The sequence below is a fragment of the Lithobates pipiens genome, unplaced genomic scaffold, assembly GCF_037356315.1.
Source record: "Lithobates pipiens isolate NorthernLeopardFrog02 unplaced genomic scaffold, aLitPip1_a1.2 Scaffold_30, whole genome shotgun sequence".
In the NCBI taxonomy this organism is placed as follows: domain Eukaryota; kingdom Metazoa; phylum Chordata; class Amphibia; order Anura; family Ranidae; genus Lithobates; species Lithobates pipiens.
Genome location: NW_027507791.1, coordinates 108,818,352 through 108,830,960, shown reverse-complemented (window position 1 = coordinate 108,830,960; position 12,609 = coordinate 108,818,352). Strand labels below are relative to the sequence as shown.

The window sequence follows — 12,609 nt, the reverse complement described above, 5'->3', positions numbered from 1 at the left end:
TTTGAAGCACTGCTGAAGCTACAGTGCCTTGCAAAAGTATTCATACCCTTGGCTTTTTACCTATTTTGTTACATTACAGCCTTTAGTTCAATGTTTTTTTAATCTGAATTATAGGTGATGGATCAGAACACAATAGTCTAAGTTGGTGAAGTAAAACTAAAAAATACAGATAAAACTATTTTTCCAAAATAAAAAACTGATAATTGCCATGTGTGTATGTATTCACTCCCTTTGCTATGAAGCCCATAAAAAGCCCTGGTGCAAACAATTACTTTCAGAAGTCACGTAATTTGTGAAATGATGTCCACCTGTGTGCAATCTAAGTGTCACATGATCTGTCATTACATATACACACCTTTTTGAAAGGCCCGAGAGGCTGCAACACCTAAGCAAGAGGCACCACTAACCAAACACTGCCATGAAGACCAAGGAACTCTCCAAACAAGTAATGGACAATGTTGTTGAGAAGTACAAGTCAGGGTTAGGTTATAAAAAAAAATATCCAAATCTTTGATGATCCCTAGGAGCACCATCAAATCTATCTTAACCAAATGGAAAGAACATGGCACAACAGCAAACCTGCCAAGAGGCGGCCGCACACCAAAACTCACGGATCGGGCAAGGAGGGCATTAATCAGAGAGGCAGCATAGAGACCTAAAGTAACACTGGAGGAGCTGTAGAGTTCCACAGCAGAGACTGTAGTATCTGTAAATAGGAGGACAATAAGCTGTACGCTCCATAGAGTTGGGCTTTATGGCAGAGTGGCCAGAAGAAAGCCATTATTTTCACCAAAAAAAAAAATGGCACGTTTTGAGTTTGTGAAAAGCCATGTGGGAGACCACCAAAATGTATGGAGGAAGGTGCTCTGGTCTGATGAGACTAAAATGTATCTTTTTGGCAATCAAAAAAAACCCGCTATGTCTGGTGCAAACCCAACACATCACCCAAAGAACATCATCCCATCCATTTTTCAGCAGCCGGGACTGCGAAACTGGTCAGGGTTGAGGGAAATATGGATGGTGTTAAATGCAGTGATATTCTTCAGCAAAACTTGTACAACTCTCTGTGTGATTTGAGGTTAGGACGGAGGTTCACTGTCCAGCAGGACAATGACCCCAAACACACTGCTAAAGCAACATTTGAGTGGTTTAAGGGGAAACATGTAAAATGTGTTGGAATGGCCTAGTCAAAGCCCAGACCTCAGTCCAATAGAAAATCGGTTGTCAGACTTAAAGATTGCTGTTCACAAGTGCAAACCATCCAACTTGAAGGAGCTGGAGCAGTTTTGCAAGAAGGAATGAGCATAAATCCCAGTGGTAAGATGTGGCAAGCTCATAAAAGACTTATCCAAAGCAACTTGGAGCTGTGATAGCCACAAAAGGTGGCCCTACAAAGTATTGACTTTAGGGGGTGAACAGTTATGCACGTTGACTTTTTCTGTTATTTTGTCCTATTTGTGGTTTGCTTCACAATTAAAAAAACTTCAAAGTTGTAGGCATGTTCTGTAAAATAAATGATGCAAATCCTCAAACAATCCATGTTAAATTCCAGGTTGTGAGGCAACAAAACATGTCAAATGCCAAGGGGGTGAATACTTTTGCAAGGCACTGTACATGGGGCATCATTTTTAAAGCGAAGCAACGCAAAAGCAGGTGTAAACAGGAATGTAAGCTTTTCATATAAAGACCCACTCTCCTTGCTCCCCTCCTTTTGAGGAGTGTAAGCTAACCATTTTATTTAGGGACAGCATTCAGAGAGCTTTAACAAAGCCTGTCCAAAGCCTGTCCAAAGCCTTGTTTTGAAACAAGTGTAAACTAGCCGTTCAGGTGTGTTGAAGCCCAAGCAAGTGTAAATGAGCCCCAACCAAGAAAAAAAAAAAGTTTATCACATTATAAAAATATGCATATAGTCCACTTACCAATTTTCTCAAGTTTATGAAACACTAGGCTTTCCAAAGCTGTGAGAGTTGACTTTTATGGGAACAAAACACAATGGAAGGACAAACTATTCATAAACAAAGTGTGGAAGCATTGTGAACTATGCAAGACATTTTCATAAAGTGACAAAAGTCATATAAATATTTTAATACTTCAAATATTTTTAATTGCTCCTGTTGAACACATTTAGCTAGACTTTCTTTATGACTAACCTCTGTACAATCCGCAAACAAAATATATCAAGAGCCACATTTTTCACATTTCTTGAGACTATGGATCCTTTCAAGTTAATTTATGAATGCAAAATCTACTCACATATACAGAAAAACCTCTATGTTAGCTTGACTGGTTTAATAATATTTAGAAATAGAACACTTCTAGTTTATTGAAAATGCTAAACTCATCTGCAAACAATGTGCTATGATGGGGACAGTTTTGAACTCCATAAACTTTGATAAATATTGTGCTCACAGTTCCAATAGTAAATTTCAAAAGATTCATTTGTGTTCAATATTTGCAAAAGCATATATCTCTAGTCTTCATAGTTGAATCTTTAAATAGAAACTGACTAACAAGTGTGGAAATTGCACTTAACCCGGACCTGGGATGCCACACAGGCAGCGGAAAAAAAAAAATGAAAGCACTATTTGTTTTAAACAAACTACCCAGCACTTTTAAAAATGCAATTCTCACTGCAAAATCACAGAGTCTCCAGCACTGTACCCCACAAAATCTCTGTACTGCCAATGGTCTTTTCCAAGTTGAATTATGTCCACTGCCATTTATCACTTTTGCTATGAGTCATTGAAATATCCTGGGTGTGCATCACTACAGCAGCCTGAGCTGACAGTGCAACACTGCTGAGTGCTGTACGGATGTCACAATGTTAGTGGTGCTCTCTGCAGTATCGACGACCAGCTACAACCCCACCACCATAGACAAAAGAGAAAAAAAAAAAAAAAAAAAAAAAAAAAAAAAAAAAAAAAGATTCCCAGCCATGTGACCAGAAAATACTACAAATGGTATGCATGAATGTAATTAAAAATACAAAAAAAAAACAAACGCACAAATGCAGAAGTGGGGTGCGGGTGAATTTAAAAATCTTAAGGTCTAAACTGCATTGTCCCAACACAAAAACATCAGGCTTCAAAAAAAAAACGCAAATACATTAGGAGGCGGCCCATCACACGATTTTGGGCATACACGGGATAGCTACATATAGATAATGTCACAAAGGCCTTTCATACAAAACATCAGCTTGCTTTGAAGAAAAAAAACAAATTCTTAAAGAAGGCCACCTTTGCTCCTTAAAAATCTCCTTCAGAAAATGCTAACTACAGCACCTTGCAAACGTATTCACCTTGGCCTTTTTTGTGCTCCGTTACCTCACAACATGGATTGTTTGAGGATTTGCCTCAATTTACAGAACATGGCCACAACTTAAGAATTTTATTTACTTATTGTGAAGCAAACAAAAAGGACAAAATAACAGAAAAAGTCAATGTTCATAACTATTAACCCCCCTAAAGTCAATACTTTGTAGAGCCACCTTTTTGAGGGTATCACAGCTCCAAGTCGCTTTGGATAAGTCTCTATGAGCTTGCCACATCTTACCACTGGGATTTTTGCCCATTCCTCCTTGCACAACTGCTCCATCCCTTTCAAGTTGGATGGTTTGCGCTTGTGGACAGCAATCTTTAAAGTGGAAGTAAACCCATCGATTTAAACAAACAGTTAAAAAAAAAAGGCATGCCAGGAATGCTAACTGCACACTGGCTGTGCTCTCAGCCAAACTATCAAACCATCCAATGGCTGGTGTCGTAACGAATCACATGTGCAGCACCATAGCAGTTGAAGATTAAACAGAGGCAAAGATGGCAGCTTCCTTGGCTGAAAACGATAGGGGAGTTTACTTCCGCTTTAATTCTGGCCACAGATTTTCTATTGGATTGAGGTCTGGGCTTTAACTAGGCCATTCCAACACATTTACCCCTTAAACCACTCAAGTGTTGCTTTAGCCGTGTGTTTGGGGGTCATTGTCCTGCTGGAAGGTGAACCTCGGTCCTAGCCTCAAATCACACACACAGCGTGGTACAGGTTTTGCTCAAGAATATCCCTGTATTTAGCACCATCCATCTCTCTCTCAACTCTGACCAGTTTCCCAGTCCCAAATGCTGAAAAACATCCCCACAGCATGATGCTGCCACCACATATGTTTCACTGTGGGGATGGTGTTCTTTGGGCGATGTGATGTGTTGGGTTTGCGCCAGACAGCATTTTCTTTGATGGACAAAAAGTTCAGTTTTAGTCTCATCAGACCAGAGCACATTTTGGGGGTCTCCCACATGCCTTTTCGTAAACTCAAAACGCGCCATTTTGTTTTTTGCTGAAAGTAATGGCTTTCTTCTGGCCACTCTGCAATAAAGCCCAACTCTATGGATCATACAGGTTATTGTCCTCATATGTACAGATACTCCAGTTTCTGCTGTGGAACTTGGCAGCTCCTTCAGGGTTACCTTAAAGTTGAGGGCCACCCTGAAAAAAAAAAAAAGACATTAAAAATTAGAAAAAAATCATAAAAAAAAAAAATGAAAAATTTTTTTATTTTTTTTACTTACCAGAAATGCCTGTTGCTAAGCACATCATCCTAATCTGCCTCTTCCTCCTCCGCGGAGATCTTCTTTCTTCTCTCCTCTGTGCGGCGTCTTCTGGGTAATGGGTCACGCTGTGTTCTGGGAACTGTGTGTCCCAGAACACAGCACGTCCCATTCACAAAGCGCTGCGTGACTCGCACATGCGCAGTAGGAAACGGGCAGTGAAGCCGCAAGGCTCCACTGCCTGTTTCCCTTAGATCGAATGGCGGCGCCGGGACCCGAGAGCTGAGGGACGGGTCGGCCTCGGGCGGCCGACATCGCGGGCACCCTGGACAGGTAAGTCGGCTTATTAAGTCAGCAGCTAGTGTTTGCAGCTGCTGACTTTTAATTTTTTTTTTTTTATAACCGGCCCTCCTCTTTAAGACTCTGTACTGCCTCTGATTAATGCCCTCCTTGCCTGGTCCATGAGTTTTGGTGTGCATCAGTCTCTTGGCAGGTTTGCTGTTGTGCAGTGTTCTTTTGATTTGGTTATGATAGATTTGATAGCGCTCCTAAGATTTGGATTTTTTTTTTTTATAACCTAACCCTGACTTGTACTTAACAGCATTGTCCCTTACTTGTTTGGAGAGTTCCTTGGTCTTCATGGCAATGTTTGGTTAGTGGTGCCTCTTGCTTAGGTGTTGCTGCCTCTAGGGCCTTTCAAAAAGGTGTGTATATGTAATGACAAATCACGTGACACTTAGATTGCACACAGGTGGACATCATTTCACCAATTATGTGATTTCTGTTGCACCAGAGCTTTTTATGGGCTTCATAACAAAGGGGGTGAATACATAAGCACATGCCAATTATCAGTTTTTTTATTTGTGAAATATAGTTTTATGTATATATTTTTCTAATTTTACTTTGGACATTGGACATCATTTCACAAATTACGTGACTTCTGAAAGTAATTGTTTGCACCAGGGCTTTTTATGGGCTTCATAGCAAAGGGAGTGACTACATACACACATGGCAATTATTTTTTTTATTTTGGAAAAATAGTTTTATCTGTATTTTTTAGTTTTACTTCACCAACTTAGACTATTGTGTTCTGATCCATCACATACAATTCAGATAAAAAAAAAAAATTAATTGAACTAAAGGCAGTAATGTAAAAAAAAAAAAAAAAAAAAAAAAAAAAAACACCAAAAGGGGGGTGAATACTTTTGTAAGGCACTGTATACATAATTTTATGGAGCTGGACTTTTTCTGACTGGTCCTTTGGACAACTAGATGAGTAACCTTCGTACTTCTTTAATAAAGATTTTCTTTAACCACTTCAATACAGGGCACTTTCACCCCCTTCCTTCCCAGCCCAATTTTCAGCTTTCAGCGCTCTAGCGCTTTCAGTGACAATTGCGCGGTCATGCTACACTGTACCCAAATGAAATTGTTATCATTTTGTTCGCACAAATAGAGCTTTATTTTGGTGGTATTTATTCACGACTCAGTTTTTTTTTTTTTGCGATATAAGCGCAAAAAAAGCGGAAATTTGGGAAAAAAACAATATTTTCTTTTTTCTATTTGAAAAGAAATCCAATAAAATCAAATTTTGTCATAAATTTAAGCTAAAATGTATTCTGCTACATGTTTTTGGTAAAAAAAATTCCGTTAAGTGTATAATAATTGGTTTGTGTGATCACGGACATATGTACGCAAATGATCATGTACATATGTGTGCAGGTGATCACGTACATATGTGTGCAGATAATCATTGGGACATGTGATTTTAGTGGGACATATGTGGGGGACATGTTTTTATTATTAGGGACATGTGTTTTTATTATTTGGGGACATGTATGTTTTGGGACATGTGTGTTTTGGGGACATATGTGGGGACTGTGTTTGTACTGTGTGGTGTGTTGTGTGTTTACACTACACTGATGATCAGTGAGTAAAAAGCTGTGAAAAGCAGCCCATACTCACTGATCATCAGCCGGCTGCAGCGATCCGCTCTCCTCTCCTCTGCGATGACTTCCGTGTGAGGAGAGGAGAGCCGATTGCCTAGCAACCGGCTGTTTGTTTACATCACATGACGGCCGTGATTGGACACGGCCGTCATGTGATCAGGAGGGCCAATCACAGAGCCCTCCTGCCGATCTGAGATGTGCCGTGTCCGGGTGACACGAGCACATCGGGATCGTGCCACTGCGCGGGCGCGCGCGCGCGATCCCGCTACTCCTGAAGGACGTTCCTGAACGTCCTATCAGGAGCAGGCGGCTCCCACCCGGCCGTATATATACATTGGCCGGGTGGGAAGTGGTTAAGGAATCCAAAACTGAATGGTGAAGGCCACAGTTTCAAAAGTATGGTGGTTAAGGACTATGCCTACTACTGCAGAAGGGACCCAAACTGCTGCATGCAGTAGTTTTCTAGAGCAGTCAAGTGCATGTGAACAAACATGTTCGTGCACCACTGTGTTAATCCACTTGAGGTGTGAGTAAACGGTTTTGAAAATAAATAAATTGGTTTGCTTATTTCAAGAGTTGTTGAATAGTCAAACCCCACCAGAAGCCCAAAGTAAAACGGACAATAGATTTTTTGTTTTAACAGAGATCTGATTTATTCGTGTTTCTTTTGGTATAATCTTTGAGAAAAGCTCAACATGATTAAGAGGAGCTTGGAGCACCATACAAATAAAACTAGCAATCAATGAGGTTTGAAAAACACAACAAAGCTTAAATGTGTAAACAAAAAACCAAAATGGAACTCTGCAAATCTGGGAAACAGATTTCTTATGCTGAAAAGTTTAAAAAGCACTACCAGATCTGGTTGAGTATGCCTTGACAGTTAGGTGAATAGCCCTATCCATTTGACCATCTTTTCTCAACTATGTTTCTGCAGAATCCTAACGTTTTTGCAAAGGTTGCAAGGGGTTCCTTGAGTAATAAGCAATTTCTTCCTCTCAGGTAGGTTAAACACTACACCAGTGATCATTTGAGCCATCTGTAAGGGAGTCCATTCTTTCCACTGACCAATACTGTACGGGGCAGTCTTCCCATTTAACAAGAACATAAATAGCATTCTTCCCACTGACCACCAATGTAAGAATCATACTTCCTACTCAGCAACCGTGTAATGGGCCCCTTCTCCCACCAACTCTCAGTGTAAGGGGGATCCCCAACCCCCCGTGACTTCAATGATATGAGCGGCCAAAAAAAAAAAAAAGTATCCATCAAAAGGCATCCTCACAAAGTACTTCAAAAGGTTTGCAGGCCAACACTTCTTCCCATATGTACTGAAAATGGGCTAATCCAAGATATTTGGCAAAGTATCTGCTAATCCATCAACACAGTAGCGCAAATCTACAAGCAAATACTCCAGATGTTGAAGAACAGCTGAATCCAACAAAATGAATCCGGGAGCCCTAGCCATGTTTTGGATCAGACAGCTCAAGTCTGGCAAATAGACTTGGTCATGAAAGCATGTTGCATAGCTGGACTTGCCAAATAAAAAAAAATTAAAAAAAGACTAAGGAGGGCTTTAACCTTTTGTCCACAGGTTTCTTGGAAACAGCCACAAAAAAGGAACCACTAAGGTTTTGTGAAACCAGGAAATGCCCAGGTCCACAACTTGAATTGACTATTTTCCTTATGATCTCCTCCCCAATAGAATACGGCTAAGCAAAACATTGTGGCGAGGCGAAGATCTTCTCAGGAGGTGGCCAGTTAGTATGCAGCACAGGCTGTAAGAGCAAGCGTACAGCTGTGACCCTGACCACAAAACAGGGCACCGAATTTAAAAACTATGACATACTTAGTTTCCGGTGCCGTATGTGAGAAGAGGCGATCCCGGAGGCTACGCTCAGCCTGTGGCAAAACCCGCATATAAAGCCCTGGCGCAGCCCCTACGAACGGCTGAATTACCTACACACCGCTCCTGCACACTTCAGCAGATGGACTGGTACTTGTCCCAGCCACGATCCCGCTCAGGATCCCGATAGAGACGGATCCCCCTCTCCCTCAGGGAGGCAAGCTGCACTTAAGATGGCTGCCGCAGCTCCTGTGATGGTCTCCGCTCAGATCACACAGGCATCGCTCAACCACTGCAGCACCGCAGAGGGGGGCTCTGCAAATGAGGGAATGGACACCTAACTCCGGCAACACTGACACAGCCAATACCCCTGACAAACTGGCCCAAGCAGTGGCCTCTCTGATTCTGCCCACATTGACAGCAGCAGTGTACAAGGCAGTAACGGAAGGCATACAACAAATGCAGAAAGAGCTTGGGGAACACTCCAAACAGCTTACCATAGTAGAACAGCAAATATCATCCATAGAGCATGACCAATACTTCATGAATGCGGAGCTTGAGAAGTCCATCCATGATCAACAGCACCTGCACCAATGGAAGACCTCGAGAATCGTTCCAGGAGGAACAATCTGCAAATTATCGGTCTCCTGGAATCGCACAAACCAGATTCACTAACTTAATATCTGCGCTACTATTATTCCGGAGGCCCTTGGCTTGAATCGCCGCTGTATGGTGGAAAGAGCACATCGCATCGGAGCCCCTTTGGGGGACAACGCCTGAAGCGGCTTCACCCAGGCTTACCCGGCAACCCTGCGCTTTCAGGCCCCAGATGGTGAAAAACTCCTCTTCCAGTCACCAGAGAAAGCAAGCGCATTCCTCCGTCCGTGACTTCCGAAACAACTTACGTCTGGCTCTTACGCAGACGGGTGAAACAGGGTCCGAGAGAGCAACGGAGTCCCAGGAAGGACCCCCCCAAGCATTTGAAATCATTTTCTCTGCCAGGCCACACAGACTACCAATGACTTCTCATCCCAACCTCCCCTCAGGTTGGACAAAGGTATGGGTAGAGCTCTCATGAGAACTATGGTCTCCCCACCCACTTTCAATGCCACTTTAGTGGCGGGGAGGGGACATCTATGACACCCTCCCTCAAGTTGCCATAGCCAACGCTTGTACAACATGTTTGCCAATGTTGAATGGTTATTTATTTTATTATATTGTTGATGCTTCCATATGTGTAATGGCACCAAATAGCATGTCTGATATTCACTGGGAATCCCTATGCAACTTCATCGCATATGGCCACAATCTTTTACCGCAAAAATCTTCCTTCTGCTGCAGGGATGAAAGGCCTCTCATTTATGACACGCTCCTGACTAAAGGGCTGCGCCAGACCTATACACTGCGGGCTGTCGAAACACCGGGTGAGGAAGTTGCATATGGAAAAAAGAGAAGTCGCTCAGAGCCACTATATAGCTGTCCCCTACTATCTGTTACCCCCGTTCTCTTCACCCCTTTACCCCTCCTCAGAGACAGGAAGGTTCTCTTAATCGCCCAATAGCCACCCTACACAGCATTACAAGATATGGGTCTCAGAACACTCTATTGCTGACCAATAGTATCCTCCACCTCTGATAGACCCTCCTTTCCCATTTGAGCATGGAACCCCTCTGTACAACGTCCTGGGGCTAAAGGGGCTACGCTCCCCTGGGAAACAAATGGCTGTTCTTAGACAACTCAAGAGGCTGAAAGCAGACATAGCCTTACTCCAGGAATCCCATCTGGAGGAACATTATTCCCAACGCATGAAGAAGCTATGGGTAGGGACAGTGTTAGGCTCGGCCTCTAACGGCCGTAAAACAGGCACACTCGTTCTGTTACATAAGAGTCTGACATATGATTTACTCTCCCTCAGTACAGACATGGAAGGTAGACTTATTTCTGTACACCTAAAATTCACTTCTAGGGAACTTAGACTAACGAACGTTTATGCCCCAAACTCCCCAGACAAGACATACTTTAGCGAGCCGACGGCCACTTTAGCAAAACGACCTTACCCCACCACCCCTCATAGGGGGCGACTAACTCGAACATTTATGACGGGGAAGACAGGTCATACTCGACATAACGCCCAAAGAAACCCCAGTCAACCCAACACTCGCCTCTCTATCACATGACTCATACCCTTGGGCTGATAGATATATGGAGACTCTCTCATCCCTTGGAGAAAGAATTCACTTCTCCCCAGTCCACAAATCATTTGCGAGGCTGAATTACGTTTTCTGCTTTTCTTGTATACACTTGGTCATATTGGACCATTCTCCCATTGCCATCAAACTAGACAACTTAAGACATAGCCCGGAACACAGACAATGGTGGTTCCCGACATACCCATCTCGTAAGGAAGAATTCAACCAGGTGCCCACTGCAACGTGGCTTTAATAGAAACACAATAGCCCACATATAGAAAACTCAAATTTATTCTGGGAAGCAGGTAAAGCATTTTTGCGAGGCAGGATCATTTTTCGCTTCGGCCCACAGGAAAAAATGACCACAAAAAATACCTAGAAGCCAGTGCACTAGTTCGTAAGGCCCAAACACAACTCCAAGAGCAACATACTGAAGAAACCCATAAAGCGTGGAGACATTGCGAAGAATCTTTTTTATTCCTGGGCAAACATAGAATGAATGAAAATGTCATATGCACAATTACAGTACCACAATCACGTCAATAAGGCAGGGAAGTTACTAGCCAGACTCACTAGGAACGCATTCACCACTACTCATATAGCAAACCCGCGCAACCCAGATTGCACCCTATCTACGTCTCCCAAAGATATTAACCTCACGCTAGTAAGATTTTACACCAATCTTTACACCCAGGACCCTTTGGACCCACAATCCACAGCAAAGTGGCTTGAATCCACCCCTCTCCCCCAGATCAACCCCAGCCATTTAGACATGTTAAACGCCCTGATCACAGAGATGGAAATCTTAACAGTCATCAGTAGCATAACAAAATGGCAAATCACCAGGACCCGACGGCTATTTGTCTGAATTGTATAAGATACTGAAACATATTTCTCCCACACTGCTGACAGTGTATAATTCAATCTGGAATGGAGGCCCTTACCTACTGACTGGACACCAAACTCGCATAAAACTTATAGCAAAAAAAAAGATAAGGATCTACCGCCCCATATCTTTGCTAAACCTGGATTCAAAAATTTTATCCAAAATCCTGGCCACACGACTGGCCAACATAATGTCGTCAATAATTCACCACGCACAATCAGGCTTTACCAAGGGTAGATCGGCAGCATCCAATCTTAGAAAGGTACTATCCGCCCTGGAATTTGCCAAACACCGACCGTTAGACATAGCGATCCTGACACTAGACGCCGAAAAGGCCTTTGATAATGTAAATTTTCTTTGGCTATCCCTAGTAATGCGAAAATTTGGTATCACAGGACCCTTTCACCAATTCCTACACAATCTCTACTCTGCCCCTATAGCAACAGTGATCGCAGCAGGCATACAATCCAACCCTATAAGGCTACACAAGGGCACGAGACAAGGATGCCCTCTCTCCCCCTCGCTTTTCAACCTAGCTATCAAACCCTTGTCACGATATCTCAACACTACTTCCTCCATTCACAGCATCCCCCTCGGAAAAGAGGCATTACGGGCGGCCCCATTTGCAGACAACATTTTCATTTTTACCACCTCCCCACTTTCAGATATACTTGCCATCCAAGAAATTTTCGACTCCTACAGCAAATGCTCGGGCCTGAATATAATTTTCAATAAAAACGAAATCCTTCCCTTGGGTAATAAACCGCCAACAACATGGCTTCCAACATCCCCTTTCCGCATCAACAACATATTGCTTATTTGGGTATACAAATTGGTAAGGAACCTTCCTCTCTCTACTCCTTAAACTACCCTCCACTGATTATGAAAATTCTGGGCGAACTGGACACTTGGTCGAAACTGCCGTTTTCCCTCTTCGGGAGATGTGCCCTACTCAAAATGGTCAGCTTTGCTCGACTCTTGTAACCCCTCCAAACGTTACCCTTACTGGTAAAACATAGGGATGTGCAAATTCTTAACAAGGCAATCACGAAATTCCTGTGGAAGGGTGGCAAGCCAAGAATAGCCTTGTCTAAATTACATATTCCGAGGAGGGACGGCGGCGCCAACCTTCCTAATGTTAGAGTATACAACATAGCTTGTCTGTTAAGAAATGGTATAGACTGGATTCTTCAGTCGTCCAAATATT

General features: G+C 42.8%; 1 protein-coding gene across 4 annotated transcripts in view; it reads right to left on the bottom strand.

Annotated features, from left to right (window-relative positions):
* FMN1 (formin 1) overlaps positions 1 to 12,609 on the bottom strand; it is a 549,096-nt gene that overhangs the window by 156,639 nt on the left and 379,848 nt on the right. The window lies entirely within an intron of this gene.